Source organism: Euprymna scolopes, chromosome 6 (assembly GCF_053919585.1).
Source record: "Euprymna scolopes isolate OS-2025 chromosome 6, ASM5391958v1, whole genome shotgun sequence".
Taxonomy (NCBI): domain Eukaryota; kingdom Metazoa; phylum Mollusca; class Cephalopoda; order Sepiida; family Sepiolidae; genus Euprymna; species Euprymna scolopes.
In genome coordinates this window covers 42,139,164-42,156,971 of record NC_136487.1, presented here as the reverse complement: position 1 = coordinate 42,156,971, position 17,808 = coordinate 42,139,164, and positions in this window count along the sequence as shown.

Below are 17,808 nucleotides of genomic sequence, written 5' to 3'. Positions count from 1 at the left end.
CACCAAAACACCGGCAGTGTTCGTGATGCCCCTAAATCTGATTGTACTAGAGTTACTTCTAACAGGGAAGACAATGCTATCAAGATCCGTAGCCTAAGAAACGGATTTGAAACGGCTCCCCAAATCCAACAACAGTGCAATCTTTTTAAAAAGTGCTCTCTTGCTACATTCAAGAACAGAGTAAAGAAATTTAATTTGCGAGGTTTTGTTGCAAGACGCAAGCCAATGATTTTTTTAAAGAACAGAAAGCGCCGTCTGGACTTCGTTAGATGCAATGAAGATCATGACTCTTCATATTGGTCAAAAGTGCTTTTATACGACGAAAGCAAGTTCAATAGGCTAGGCAGTGATGGTAGGCAGTACGTCCGTCGAAGGAAAGACGAAGAATCTAATCCTAAGTGCTTAGTTTCAACGCTGCAAGGTGGGGTGGAGTTTCAGTTTTGGTGTGGGGCATTATTAGTACAAATGGTCTGGGGCGTATAGTTCGCTTGCAAGGTCGAATTAATTCGACCAAGTATATTAATATATTGACAGCATTTTCTACCCGAATTTGGATGATAATCCCATCTTCATAATAATGGATAATGCTCCATTCACACAGCTGGCAATGTCAAGAGGTTCCTGGAAGAGCATGATGTTCCGTGTTTGGATTGGCCTGCACAATCTCTAGACTCAATCCTATCGAAAACGTATGACATTACATCAAACAACAGCTACTCAATGATAAAATTTCAAATTTTGAAGGACATTGGACAAAAATTAAAGAAAAGTGGGATGCCCTTCCCCCGGAGTATTTCTACAGTCTAATTCAAGGAATTTTCAAAAGATTGCAGACTGTCAAATTGCAGAAGGGCTATGCTACTAAATATTAACTAGTTCATTGTGTTCCTATTGTATTTGTGTTGCATTAATGTCCTAAAGTAACATATAAGTAACAATTTTCCATTGTGTGGACTTTCCTTTTGCCTCCTCCCATTTTAAGTTGTTTTTTTTAAATTGACGTGGACAGTAGAATATTTCAATTTAAAGTGAACTATGGACAGATAAAATTATAGGAGAATAAAAGACTAATCAAATGAGGTATAGTTTGTTTAAACAGTCATATTAAATTTAGTTTTTGAAAAAACTTACAAGTATGGACTTTACTTTTTTCCGCCTGTGTATATACGCACACAATATTATGATAAATATTTTAAAATTATTTATCTACCTGCACATCTGGTTCACCATTTGACAGGAACTATCGGTCTGAAAAATATTAATTTTATTGGCCACATGATTCAAACTTGAGAGTCAAGTTAACATTTTTACTTTTACCTGGACCCCTAGCAACACGAGGCCAACCAAACAATCATGGTAAACGAAAAATGTCTATATACGTCTTTACAAGAGGTATACCTAGAAGGCCTTCATTGCAGTGCTCAACGACTCGGCTGGCCACAAGTTCGCATTACGCATTAAATTTGACAGCCTAATTATAATTCTCTTAAAAGCTCCGTCGTACTATTAGAGAACTGTAAACAATATTATAATTAATATTACATTTAAGTTCATAATTCTTCTTAGAAGCCTGTTCCTGTTTGCATCTTTTCTTTGAGACTTACAAAATGCCAAATGCAAATAAGTTCTTTCATACAGTAAAATATTCTTAGAAGATACAGAATATGTATTCTCCTGGAGTTTTTTTTTTTTTAAATAGAAATCGCTCCAGATAAGGCATGATGCCACTTGATGTAAGAAGCTAAAATTACTACTAAAAATCAAAGTTAACCAAAGATAAGTGTTAGATAGTTTCTGTAGTGACTGTAGCGAAATCTAATCCCGGGTTTGGCAAATCCACTCGATTAAATCTTCATTTCTTATTATTTTAAACTTTTTTTTAGTACAATTTCACCCCAAACAAGGCATACTTTCACTTTGGTGTAGAGGGCTACTATCGGGGGCCTAAATTGCAGGGGTACTATGTAGGGAGTTTAACAGCAAAATGTCTATTCACATTACACTGCAACTTCTGCATGTCAGTACAGTTAGGGAAGCAGGAAACCGGAAGAGGATTCCAAAGTCTTCCAAAGGGGAAAGAAGCTATTAGAGTACAAGGCCTTCCTACGTCTAGGGATCTCTACTGTGTAGGGATGGGACTTTGCTGCTTGTCGGATTTGTCGGAGGTATTTTCGTCAAGGGGCCACAGGGGCTTGTAGTTCGTCAGAGCATCATCCTAAAAATACTGTAAAACAGGCAGAGGGATGCAACATTTCATCGATGGGACAGGGGCTGAAGCTTAGATGACAGTTCGGGACCTATCAGGTTGACGACTCTTTTTTGCACCCTGTCCAAGAGCGAGAGACTAGTAGCAGATGCACCAGCTCAAATGTGACATCAGTACTCCGTACATGGGCGAATGATGGCTTTGTAGAGGTACAGGGTACTTGTAGGCGTAAGTAACATTCTAGCACGGTAGAGAGAGCCCATCTTTTTCGCAGCAGCTTTTTGGCAATGATCTCGAGGTCGCTATTCCAACTCATGTTTCCTGTGAATGTTAAGGAGCTTGAACGAAGTACTTTCAGGTAATGTATCGTTGGCCATAGCTATTGGTGGTTGAGAAGGTTTCATGTAATTATTAAAGGAAACTAGCTTTGTCTTGGCACCGTTGAATGTTACCATCCAATTTTAGCAGCCAATTACAAGACTTGTGGGGTTTACCCTCCCAATATTTAATAACAGTATACAAAATATTGTACGGCATAATAACGTTGACACACCGCTTGGTCAGTACCAGATAATTTACCAATTTGGGACGTCGAAACCTTCTAGCAAGAGTTACAATGACCTAACGTCGTCATACTCCCTAAGAACAATATACATGCGACTGCGAACCGCTTGTGAATTTCATACTCCCCTAGAACTTCCTTTTTTGGAGGAAACCGGTTAAACCCGCATAGAGTTAGTGCTGTTTCCATTTCATTATTATACAAAATATACAGATTTAAATTTGAAAATCGTAGAGTACACATAAATGCAGAAATTGTCGTCTACATTCAATATTTTAATAACCTTATCCTTTTGTGATTTATTTTTTGTATCCAAAAGTATTCTTCCGAATGTCTGGACGCTTCTTCTAGTGGAAGACCCGTGATATTTCAATGAAAAGACCTAAAGAATCTTTTACTCGCTATTCTCATTTGAATCACGATGCCATCATTTTGTGGCGTCATATATTGTGCCTGATCGTCAGCATCAATTTTCGAAATACATGACGAAATAAAAATGCTAACGTGATAAAATGATGGGGTTAATATGATGCGATGCATTCCACTCTGCCCAAGTAGTTCAAATCCACTACGCTAATTACGCTATTAAGTGTTGACGAGGACAACGAAGTACGAAAATGATCTAGAAAATTCTAGTATATATATATATATATATATATATATATATATATATATATTTAAAGGGGGTTAGAATAGTAGTCTAAAGAGCAGAGTGTAACTGTTATATAAAGGGTTTTATTGAGAGAGTTTTATTAAAAGATGAGTCTTAGAGAGAGATGCTTAGAAGGAGTCTTCCTTATCATGTAACATAACAACTAACATCCAAATGAATGCTTTGACGATAATTGCGATTTTCAAAAGGCGAACCATTAGAAGATACATCTGCCTTACTTAAAATATGCTAGGTTTATTTATGGTGTATTTTATATAAAAAAAACACCCAATATTTTTTCGAAACGATCGTACAATTTATTGGCTTTGTTGTGTTTCTTCTTATGAAACAGATTTTTAATTTTTAATTTTAATTATAAATTATCAATCATCTTACTATATATATATATATATATATATATATATATATATATATATATATATATATATATATATATATACTACCTGTAGCCGGCCACCCGTTGCTGTGGCTGAAAACAAACAAAAAAATAAATGTGTAGTTCTTATGTCTGTTTTCAATATCTGCGGATATTGTTTACAAATATAATTTTGTTTTTGTTCAGCACTGTACTAATAGAAATATTGATGTTCAAGTGAAACCAGTAGTAATTAATGTATTGTTATTTCGCAGTACTGAAAATATCCAAATGCATGCAAAATAATAATAATTTAATGGAAAAGGTAACTATCAACTTCCTATATGAACTATTTGCTAGGTTTGGAGTAGTAAACTGCATTGTTACAAATAATGGAACGCAATTTACAATTCCGAATTTAAACACTTTTGCGAGGATCATCTAATTGAGCATATAACCATTCCGCCATACGACCCAAGTAGTAATGGACAAGCAGAGAAATTCGTTGACACATTCAAGAGAGCTCTGAAAACAGCTAGTGGATCGCCGACGGCTAAGTCAATCCAACAGTTTTTACAAGTCTACAGAGTCACTTCCAATGCAAACAACGAAATATCGAAGGAACCTGCTGAGGTTCTGTTCGGGCGCAAGGTTAGATCGATTTCTCCCAAGTTGTTACCAAACTAGAATAGACCAAACCTCAAAAACAGATAACAAAGAACGAAAAACACAAAAAACGGTATAAAGTTAGCGAAAGAGTCTTCTACAAGATTCACAAAAATAATAAGACTTTTTGCGAGTCCGGCATTGTTGAGAAACAAATAGGTAACATGGTATACATGATTAAGGGACCAGACTTCGTGCACAAACGTCACACTAACCAAATTCGGAAAAGATACTCGAACAGTGAGGTGATCAGATCACCCGAGGAGGACATCATGGACATAGTGTTTGATACTTTTCAGGTGCCCATACCAGAAACAGCCCCGGAGAACAGAAGATACAAACAGTAAACGGAAATCAACAGAATTGATTAGGGTGAACCCAAAACAAAAACGTTATTAATCCCAGACGGGATATTTTCAAAGGGGGTGGGTGCTATACCGGCCTTCCTTGAACAGAGGAATTTACACCGATTAGCACTATAAATAGTGCTAGTAATTTCAACACCGGTGAGAGAGATGCGACTGCACTTCAACTGCTAGCCGAGTACCCAGCAGATATACACGCTTTCCTATCTTTGTACATTATTGACACTTGTTCCTTAAGTAGACCTCGACTTGATTGTTCTTATTTTCACTGTTGTCTTCGACACAACACTTATTATTACTAAATTAACGAGACCAAGTTTTCAATAAGTACAAAAAAACTAAACATGTCTTGCTAATACGTCTTAAGTTTAAAAGGCATTAGCGTTGTAAAAAGGGGGAAAACAACTGCAAAAGTAAATAGTATATTTTATTTTATTGGCTAAAGCGAGTATTTAAATTAAAAAAGACGTCGGATTTTAATCCGATTAAAATAAACCTTTCACTGGTCGAATGACAAACGAAATCTACTGCTTTCTGTATGATTGCTAAGCACGACAAATAAAGTATTAACGAAAAAAGGACATTCTTTTTCGCACAGAGATAAAAAAGAACAACCAATATTAAATAAATGCTATATACTCTCTTTCACAGATAAGTAACTTTTTCTTTTTAAAGAAAAAAGAGGACAAAATGTGTAGGATCTCGTTACGAAAATTGAAAAATGACAAACGAAATTTACTGCTTTCTGTATGAATGCAAACGCCGAATCATTTTCTCAAAAAATAGCCACACGTGGAAATAAATATATGAAAGAAATATTCGTTAAATAACCAGGTACGAATTTTGTAAATGTTTTTTTTTAGAGTGTTGGTACTATAGGAAAAGTAAATTAACGAATTGGGTTGTTTTGTCATATTAAGTAATTCCATACCGTCGCAAAAAAATGGACGATTTTGCAAAACAAATTTTAGAAATGGTGAAATTCCAACAAAGTCAACAATTAGAACATGTAAAAAATGTTCAGGGAAGAGCAATTGGCAATACATAAACAAAACGAAGAAAAACAATTGGCAATACATAAACAACACGAAGAGAAACAGTTAAATGTAATAAAACATCTCGATGAAAAACGAGGAAGAGAAAAAAAAAAGAAATGAACGAACAAATATTGGAAAAGCAGGTAGATTTAATGAAATTATTCGAGGAAAAACAGGAAAGAGATAGGAAATAAATGAATGAACAAATATTGGAATTGAAAAAAATACATTTAGAGCAACAAAACTAGTCAGATAAAAAATGGATTTGATAACGCAAGTTTTAGTGAAAAAGATCAACGGAGAAGAAACTAGCACGGCTTTTTTCCCAAAATGCTATCTGGTCAGCTATCGATACATTTCACTATGTTTCTGAGGGAGTCCTAACGTTTGAGGCATATTTCAGAAGATTTGAAGACCTTTTTAAAATTGATTGCAGTGCATGGAATGATCGAAAGAAGGTTCGTTTATTGCTATGGAAGTTAAGTACATCCGAACATAATAAATTCGTGGACTATATTTTACCAAGAAAAACCAGCGAATTGTCGTTTGACGAGGCAGTCAAACTATTAATGGAGTTATACTGTCTAAAAAGAAGACTTTTTAATAAAATATGGAAATGCATGGATCTTACACGTAAGGAGAGTCAGAACTATACGACATTTGCGTCTATAGTTAATAAGCACTGTGATGATTTCAAATTGTTGTCATTAACGGCAGTCAATTTACAATCCCTAATATTCATACAAGGTTTAATAGCCACAAAAGACGCCAATATAAGACGTCGTGCTCTAAATAAATTGGAATTAGAACCTTATTTGACGCTTCAGAAACTGGCTGAAGATTGTCAGCGGTTCGTGGCAATAAAGCAAGATTTCTGAAACATAGAGGAAGCAGGTAACGCTCACATTAAAAAAATACGCTTAAAAAATAAAGGACACCCGCCCGCCAGCAATTACCAACGAAGAGGCAAAAAGAACCCTTCACAAAACTATCAGGATAGACAAAACCCTAGGAACCCTTGCAGCAAATGTGGAGGACCTCATGGGTACAATGCATGCCAGTACTAAAGGAAAATAACATGTGTTGCCTATGCAAGCGAGCAGGGAACAAGGCCTTATATTGTTGAGCAAAAGTAGCAAAAACAGCTACGTAAAAACTGGTGAAAAAATAAATTTTGAAGGTGAGGTAGTTAGTAATGTGTCGCTAAAAAGAACGACAAAAAAGCTAAAAGTTTTTGTTTTAAGGAAAGCAACGAACCGATTGGATTCAGAAATTTGAATTATTGGACTCGCCAATGAGTGATTTTTGTCACAAAGTCGAAAGCCTAACGTCCGAAGCCGAAACACCCAAAAAGGATCTCAAAAAATCTTTCCCAAGTGTTTTCTCCGAAAAGCTTGGATGCTGCACAAAAATAAAGACGAGATTCGAATTGCTGGACGAAGCAAAACCAATATTCAAAAAGCCACAGAGCATACCGTTCGTTTCGAAAAAAGAATTGGAAAGACTAGTTAACACTGGGATTTTTACCCCTATTAACTATAGTGAGAGGGCATCCCCCACCGTCTACGTGAAAAACATCTAAAAAGATTAGGTTATGTGCGTATTATTCGACTGGATTGAATGCGGCGCTCAAGGACCATCACTACCCACTACCAAACCCAGACGAAATATACGCTAAATTAAATGGCGGAAAATATTTTTCCAAAATAGACTTAAGCGTACCTACAAATACCAGTAGAGGAAAATAGCTCGGAACCTTTGTGTATCTCAACGCACAAAGGACTTTATAAATTCAATAGATTAGCATTTGGTATAAAAGTAGCATCTGCAATTTTCCAACAGGTAATTTGGACGATATTCTTATGCGTAGTCAAAATGTTGAACAACATAGAGATAATGTATTCAAGTGTTTGACAGAATAAAAGAATACGGATTCACATTGAAAGAAGCAAAATGCGATTTTATTGGGAACGAATTAAATACCTTGGTCATATCATAGATAAGGACGAGAGGAAACTCGATTCAAACAGGCCCACAGCTATAAACGACATGCCAGAACCTCATAATGCAGCTTTTTTTTAGGGCTCGCGAACTATTTTTTTTTTTTTATTACATTTTCACCCCAAACAAGGCAAATTTTATACCGTCTTATTCTCTCTTTTCTTTTGCACAGCCGGCTTTCTTATAATAATATGTTTAATGCGATTTAAAGTATATTAAATGGGGGTTAGTACGCTCCACCAATGAGAAATCAAGCTATAATGATATTAATCTTTTTGACCAATACGTTTATCTTTCCGTTAACTCGTTCAGGAAAAAACGAACGAGAATTTCATAGAAGTCATTATCAGTAGACCATATATATATATATATATATATATATATATATATATATATATATATATATATATATATATATTTAATTACATTTTCACCCCAAACAAGGCAAATTGCCACTTTGGTGTAGGGGGCTACTATCAGGGGCAACAACTACTGGGGTACTATGTAGGGATTTGGGCAGCAAGGTGTCGGTTCACGTTACACTTGAACTTCTGCACGTCAGTACTGTTGGGGAAGCAGGGACCTGGAATGGAATTCCAGAGTCTTGCGGTTCTGGGGAAGAAACTATTGGAGTAAAAAGATCTTTTACATCTAGGGACCTCTACAGTGTGGGGGCGGGATCTAGTAGCCTGTCGGGTTTGTCGAGGGTGCTCGCGTCGTGGGGGCACAAGTGATTGCAGTTCGTCAGAGCATTCACCACTAAAATACTTGTAGAAAAGGCAGAGGGATGCAACATTTCGTCGATGGGACAGAGGCTGAAGCTTAGATGCCAGTTCAGGGCCTATCAGGTTTGCGACTCTCTTTTGAACCTTGTCAAGGAGCGAGAGACTAGTAGCAGATGCACCAGCCCAGATGTGGCAGCAATACTCCATACATGGGCGAATGGTGGCCTTATAGAGGTACAGGATACTTTCGGGTGTTAGTAGTTTTCTAGCACGGTAGAGAGAGCCTACCTTTCTTGCAGCGGCCCTGGCAATGCCTTCAATGTAATTGTTCCAACTCATGTTTCCCGTGAACGTTAGGCCAAGGAGTTTGAAAGATGGACTCTCAGATAAAGAGTCGTTGGCCATTGCTATGGGTGGTAGAGAGGGTTTCTTGTAATTATTGAATGAAACTAGTTTAGTCTTGGCAGCATTGAATGCGACCAACCACTTTTGTCCCCATTCCACTACAGATTGGAGGTCTTCCTCTAGTGTTTCTGCCATTTCTTTAGAAATGTGTTCATTCGTCTTCCTGTCGTGTCTGCCATAGAGTGTAGTGTCATCAGCATATATACCCATCTCAGAGGCAATGTTGTCGGGGAGGTCATTTATTATCAAACGTTCATTAAGAACATGCATGAATTGCGTGCGCCATTGAATGTACTATTAAAAAAGGACAATAAATGAGAATGGACGCCTGAGTGCCAGGCAGCGTTTAAGAAATTAAAAGATATATTTAAGTCAGATTTATCCCTGACTCATTTCAATCCGGAACAAGAGATTATTGTCGCAACTGACGTCAGTTCTTATGGGATCGAGGTGTGCATTCTACACAAGATGCCCGATGGGCCCACTAAGCCGATCGCCCATGCGTCAAGAATAATTACTCCCAAATCGAAAAGGAAGCACTGGGTATCATATTCGGTGTTACAAAATTCCACCGATTTTTACACAGTCGTAAGTTTTAATTGCAAACTGACCATAAGCCGCTTATAACCATCTTTGGCATAAAAAAGGTCTGCTAACTTACACAGCCAACAGACTGCAAAGATAGGGGACCATTCTACTGAATTACGATTTCAGTATGGAATTTCTTACATCTGCGAAGTTAAGTCACGCAGACGGATTGTCGCGATTAATCTCGAAATCAAGGGAACCGCTAGAGGACACAGTAATAGCGTAACTACAAAGTGAAAAAGAACTATATACAAATACAATGTAATACGATCAAGGAACTACCAGTCACTTTGAAAAGATATAATAAGGGAGGCTGAAAAAGATAGTGTTATCAAAGAAATGAAACAAAAAATTAAATCGGATAAATCGGCGGTGGAAGCTTATTCTATGTGCAATGAGGTACTGTTGTGAAAGAGTAGTAATCCTAACTACACTACAAAAGAAAATTCTAAAGGATTTCCATACGGAGTACTATGGGTCTACGCGAATGAAGAGCCTCATAAGGTCCTACGTTTACTGAAAGAATCTGGACACTGATATCGAAGGCACGTTAAAGTCATGTAAGGGATGCGCATTGGCTGCAAAAGCGCCCACAATACAATTTAGCTCGTAGCCCTAAAACGGACCACCCATGGAAAAGAATACACGTAGATCACGCAGGCCCACTGTATGGAAACTATTATTTAATAATGTTAAAAAGTTTTCAAAATAGCCTGATGTATTTCGATGTAAAAGTCCAACAACGGATTTTACAATCAGTGCTCTGCCCGAATTCTTCACTGGGTTTGGTGTGGTCTAGTGTCAGACAAGTGCACATTTCAGCAGATTCTAAAAACTTCTGCAAGAATTTTCAGGTTAACCCCATAACGACGCTAACTTATCATAGATACGTTGAAAAGAGTCCTTAAAAAGGCTAAAGGAATGCCCTCAGAAAAGGCACTCCAGCAGTTGTTACAAGTTTACAGAATTACGCCAAATGAAAGCGCTCCAGCCACGGCGGAGTTAATGTTTGCGAGGACAATTAGGCCAGTCTTCGAGAAACCTTTATATAAACAGGTGAAATCGCCAAATACTATAGTTCCTTAAAAAGAAGCATTTACCTGGTGAAAAGGTATTTTTCCAGGTACACAAAAAATAATAGTATGATGTGGGAACTAGGAAAGGTCCAGAAAAGGATCGGGCGGATGGTCTACATTATCGAAGGTCCAAGATTTACGCACATTTAAACCAAAATCGGAAACGTATAACTGATGACGAAAGACAACCACCTGCTGAACAAATAGAAGTAATGGACCAGATATATGACATGTTCGACTTGGTAACACTACAAGCAGCCGGGCAACGCCGGTCCTTCAGGAAAAGGAAAATGACCGACCCGATAGAGATCAACCCCAGTAAAAAGAGCTATACGATCATCCCAGGGGAATGAAATACTCGGGAGGGGGTGTTGTGGGGTACTAATCACCCCTATTTCAGAACTTAATGGATTCTTATGAGTAACACTGGTTCCAGAGACTAAATGGAGGCATTTATACAATGTTTAACCGCATGCTACGAACACGTTCCTCTCATACCACTTTAGTGGCTCCTGTATTCTTTATGATAAATACATATATTTTATACACTTTACACTACTTTCATTTCTTTCTTTATTTGTTTGTTTCTTTCTCTCATTTGTAACCCTTGGCACGGGTCTACAACATTAATTATCCAAACAGAATTATCTTAACAGAACTTGCAGTTTGTAATGTTTATTAACATGTAAGAAATGTTTCCAAAAAGTACGTAAAAGCAAAAGTTGTGAACACACGCACACAAAAACACGCATGCCGAATCGGACAGCTCTAAAACTATAAACAAAGTAACGGGCTAGAAAAAATATAAATATATTTAAAATTTAACGGATATCTCTATATATTTTTCTCCGGAGATATTGGAGTATGTATTACATTAAAGTAATCATATTGAAAATTATGTGAAAACAAACAGACGCACGCTTGACCGAACACAAGAATAAACGTATAAATTTACTTTATATCTAAACATGCATACGTATCTTTCCATGTAGAAGTTGGTTTGTTAAGAGTTTATATGAATTTAATATTTCTTTTTTTGTTGCACTTGTTTTAACAAAAGATGTTGTGTTTTTTGGATCAGGCCCAACGATGCTAAACTCATGTTTCTTAGTGACGTTAAATTTTTAATTACTGTTCTATTATACAGAGAGAATAGAATTTCAAAATATGAGAATATCCAGAGCCAATTAGAATGGCGGGATTTGAAAAGAAATATTTTTTTTTATTTTTGAATCGGGAAATAGAAAGACTACGAAGGGTGCAAGCACAATATCTATAGAATGTGCATATTTCCTCCTGGTCTTGACTGAGAGCGGTAGGAGGACTTAATATTTAGAGGAAAAAATAGGACCTAATTTCTCTAAATATGATACAGTTGTGATGGTGCTGCTCCTAGGATGTAATATAGGACTGTGCAGGCCAAGTTAGGCACAATGTTCATTAATGTAGAAGTCCCCAACTCCCTAAAAAGGCGCTACATCATTATGCCACACGATCAAATGTGTCTAAAATGTCATACTAAAGTTACACAAGATAGTGTTTAATAGTCTAGTCATAATAAATTTGTATGTGTCATCTGTTGTTGCAAGCCTACGGTACTTTTATCAGAGGGGGATTTATGCAATCGAACTATTATATATATATAAAAGACGAACCTCGCAACTATGCCATCTGTTGGGACCAAGCAAAAGTGGCATAATAGTGAGAGTGGTATAGTAGCGAGAGTTAAAATAAATAAATCACTTACAGCGATAAAAACAGGATTTTTTAAAAAACTAGTTTATTTTCTATATATCAAAAATAACATTATTGAATTAATATATACATTTTTAAATAAATACAAGTTTATTTAAAAAACATTTATTTACCAAAACTGAGGATAACCTAAGTCCTAAACTCTCAAAAAGTGTCTACTGTCGCATCCTCTTTCGTAGAATGTTGTATATTTTCTTGCAGATCAGATCACATGCTTTCATTATGTCTGGTTTTCCACTTCTCTGTTCCATAAACTTCCTGTGAGTATTAAATACATGTTGAGCTTCCTCAAATAAAATTCCTTACTCCTTTTCATTTATTTCATTAGCATCAAATCTAATTAGCTCAATCTGGCCCAGGATTTCTTCAGCAATCTCTTCCAAACTGAAAGAACCGCCAGTGGCAAGGCGTTCAGCGGCTTCTAAAAAAATCCAGTAATTCAATTTATTCTATGCATAGAGATTTTTTTCATAAGTAGAAAGAGCGTCCCATATCTCAAACAGATCAGTGTCCTCCGGTTCTATTTTGTACTTCTTTTTCAATGAAATTAGCCTTTGCAAAACAATTTCTGATTGTGCACTGGCTGACCTGTTCCCAAGCGCTTCGAGCCATATGCAAAACATCAAATAAAATTATTTTAGACGCTTTACCTTCATCCATCGCCCCAGGCCTGCGGCGCAGTAAGAGCTTCTTATAATGCCGTTTGAGGTTTTCTATTATTCCCTGATTGAGATGTGTATGCTGTATTGGACGGAAGAAAATAAACTTGATGTTTTCTAGCTGAAGCCTATTAGGGTGTCCAAAAACGTTATCTAAATAGAGTAATACTTTTCTACCCTGTTGGCCATTCACGCAACATCTCCTAAAAAATTGACCTGTCATTCATGCATTTAAGTTCGCTTTATAGATGACAGGAAATTCTTTGTTTTTTTTTTTAATTCTTGGAATTACCAACCACGAGACGAGGCAATTTTGGACTAACACTCAAGTTACCCCCACCACAAGAGTAATTCTGTGTTTACTTTTCTTTCATCCAGTGCACTGCTCATGATTTTGCGTGGAAGAAGCTGCCAAAAGAGCCCAGTTTCATCCATATTGAAAATATCATCTGGTGAATATTGACTGAGCAAGGATCGAAGAATTGTTGTTGTCACTCAATAAGAGGTTGAAAATCTACATCGTGCACTGTCTTAAATGTTATGCCATGACGCTTCTTAAACCTGTCCAGCCAAGCATCACCTGCTGTAAAGTCAAAGATGTACATCAGTTTTACAAATTTCATGGTTATATATATCTGGGTTACAGAAGATGGAGTGGCTTGCGAATTCACCAGCTTTGAACCCAATTAAGAACCTTTGGAGTATCATGAAGCGACGTCTCTATGTAAGTGGACGGCAACTTAAGAGCAAAGATGAGTTGTGGGATGCTCTTCAAGAGGTACTTCGAGTTGTGGGATGCTCTCCAAGAGGTATCGCGAGGAATAACTGTTGACGAAAACACAAATTTTACTAATTCTGTGGACCAACCTCTTTTACAAGTCATTCATAAAAAAGATCGCATGTCCCCTACTAATTATGTCGACTAAGAAATTGCTATGTAGTTATTGTTCTCTAAGGATTATTCCTTGTTCATTTATGTTTGAAAATTATTTCAATAAACAAGTTATGGGTATATTGTGTTTTTTCTCAACCTCGTTAACAACTAGACACAGTGAAATCAACAGATATTCCTGTCTTGTCATAGTTTCGCTAATACTACTTTAAATACTTTTATTTTCGTACTGGAGTAGCTGAATAGTATTATAAGCATTTTCTCAAAGTTTCATAGATTTTTATTCACTCGTTCCTTAAATATTGTAAAAAAAGTAAACTGGTTAATAATTTGATACGCAGTATATATATATATATATATATATATATATATATATATATATATATATATATACTCCTATAAATGTGGGTTTTGTGTATTGATATTCATATTAAAACCCCGTTTTTATTTATTTAAAAAGAAAATATAACTTTTTTTTTGTTATAAATGTCGTGAGATTCATTTATCTGCAAGAAATCTAGAAATTTGCATATTCTTTTAAACATTCATTTTAATTAATGCTCTATTAGGTTTGTCGGCTCTTTTACGGAATACTCATCTTTAGTTAACTATTACGTGTAATTATATTCATCCAGATATTCTACATGACATATACTTGCGTAATATTTGCGTAAAAAGGTTATAGTGAGCACAAACCTCTTTCTATCATTCAACCACGGTAGTGGTTGAATATATGCTTAAGTCCGAAATTGAATGAATCGAGACACATTCAAACCCCCACCACTAATTCCGTTCGCAACCAAATTTCAAACAGGTTATAAAGTTGGATAGAAGACCTCATTAGCTACATTTTGAAAAAAATTTCGAAAATTGGTTCAGTAGAAAAAAAGTTACAATAAAATATGTGGGTTCACAAACAGGTGAGTAAGTACATGCATAAGTGACTAACACTTTTATTTTATTTTGCATAACATTTTTTTGTATATAAATATTTTTTACTGCGATTTTGCCAATATGACATGTTAGCGTAACGGTGAGAGTACCAGGGGTTGGTGGAAAGATTTTAGGTTCAATCCTGTGTATCGGTTTTTTTTTATAATTAAAAAACCGAACTTTTTTTTAATAACTAATTTTTTTAACTCTCCTTATGATTTTATAGCAAAAATGGTGAATTTATCGATTATAAATATTAGTGAATTCTATGATATACATATTCTTTGAATGAACTCAAATTTTTCGTTATCACATTTGATGAAAAATGTAGTCATTTCATAACAACTACTGTGATTCGAAATTAAATTGAAAATGTTATATGTTACCGTAACGGGTATAGAACCGGGATTGGTGGAAAGATTTTAGGTTCAATCTCGTGTATCGGTTTTTTTTTATAATTAAAAAACCGAACTTTTTTTTAATAACTAATTTTTTTAACTCTCCTTATGATTTTATAGCAAAAATGGTGAATTTATCGATTATAAATATTAGTGAATTCTCTGATATACATATTCTTTGAATGAACTCAAATTTTTCGTTATCACATTTGATGAAAAATGTAGTCATTTCATAACAACTACTGTGATTCGAAATTAAATTGAAAATGTTATATGTTACCGTAACGGGTATAGAATCGGGATTGGTGGAAAGATTTTAGGTTCAATCCCGTGTAATGGGTTTTTTTTTTTAATTAAAAACCGATGAAAATCGAACTATTAATATGCTAATAATTCGCCGGTTCCAAGTTATTATTATAACTACTACTCTTAGAGCTGCTGCTGCTGCTGCTGCTGTGAGATCGTGTCTTGTCCATATTATCATCAGCAGCAGTGAACCTGCTTGCCTAGTTTCGGAAGTAAATAAGTTGAATAATACATGTGAACTTAAAAGACTAAAAAGAAGAAAATACTAGTGAGAGTGGCAGAGACAATCAGAAGAAACCAGAAAAAAAAATGGATAAAATAAAAGGTTTAGTTTTTATTTTATTTTAGTAGAAGAAATGAAAGAAAAAACAACACAACTTTATTTAAACTGACTCGGAAATACTGAAAATAGTTTAAAGATTTTTTAAAGGTAAATTAAAAAAAAGGATAAAAGCAGACGTCACTTTAAATGTCGATGACAATGAAACTTGGATAAAATAAAAGGTTTAGTTTTTATTTTATTTTATTAGAAGAAATGAAAGAAAAAACAACACAACTTTATTTAAACTTACTAGGAAATGGTGCCAGCTCATAACTGGTGTTTGGTGTTGTATCCGATGATACCTGTATGGCGAAGACTTCTGCCTGGAAGACCGTCCTCAGTTTACCAGGATAATAAGATTTTTGACAGGTGAAGTGGTTTGAGTATTCTATACAAACACTCGCACCAATCCTATCATTCATTTTAGATCCATCAGTATAGCATTTGATTACGTTGCTTTCCAGCTCTTTTTCGTAATCTCTTGCGCCTGTTCTGTCATAAACCATACGTGTGAAATGCTTTTCAAATGATCTGGTTTTAGTCATAAGGTCACCCGGCACATGCAAGAGGGTAGTTCCTTCCTAGCCTCATTACACAAATCCACGTGACTCTTTGTTTTTCCAGTAGTCCCAACAGATCTTGACTACCACAGACCCATGAGATCTATTCTATAGGATCCCCGTATCGCTTCTGCCTTCAGGAATTCTTTAATCGGAGGGATATTCAACAGCATCCCCAGTTCTCCAGTAGGTGTGCTCGGATATGCTGAAGAAGTCATTAAACAAGCAAATCTTTGTACCTTCTGGAGTTTCTTCCTCAAGTACAGTTTCTCTGTCCCGCGGATCCAGGAAACACATGCATACGACAAAATGGTACATACCATAGCAATGTATATCCACCTCATTACATGCGGGTTAACTGCCCAGGTTTTCCCCACAATTTGTTTGCATTGCATAAGGGCTGCAGTCGCCTTGGAGGAAATCTTTTCTATGTGGCTTTTCCTGGTTAGCTTACTGTCCAGGATAACCCCTAACAGCCTTGCCTCCTGCGAAAGTTTCAATTTCTGTCCACTCAGAAAAAAGTCACCAAGTTGGCAATTCCTTTTATATGTAAACAAGACCATTTCTGTTTTACGGCTACTGAATTCTAATTCATTTCGATTAGACCATTTATTAGGAATATTTAATGCCATTTTGGCAATGCGTCTGACCAATGATGCTTTTGAACCCGCGAACAGCACTGCGATGTCATCAGCATCAGCCTGGGCATAAATATTTCTATTTTTAATCTCCTTTAAAAGAGGATTCAGCATACAGTTCCATAGTAAAGGTGATAAAATCCCACTTTAGGGGTTTCATTTAACTACTTCCCTTTTAACAGTTGCCCTCGGTAGTTCTACTTGAACTGTTCTGTGCCTCACCATATACTCAATCCATCGGATGAGTACTGGTGGCACATTGAGTTCTTGTAGCGACTTGAACATACTACTGAAGGGTATGTTGTCAAAAGCTCCAACGATATCTAAAAAGACACCGAGTGCCATCTTCTTTTTTTTTTAGTTTACGCTCTATACAGATCACAAATTCATGAACCGCAGTCTCGGTAGAGACCCTGGCTCGGAACTACTGTGATTGAATGATAAATGTTGCATAAATGTGTGTTTGAGAGCTATTTTTTTTGACAATCATTAATAAATATTATAAATTTATATATTAATACAATAGCAATGCCTGGAAAAATCATGGATTATATGGAAAAATGCGCGCATGAAAAGTAATATTCTTAAGATTTTATTAAACCTGGAAAACTAAAGGACAAGGAATTCAACCTGGAAAAGTAAAGAACAAGATATTCTAGTAAAGTAAAAAATAAGAATTTTTTAGA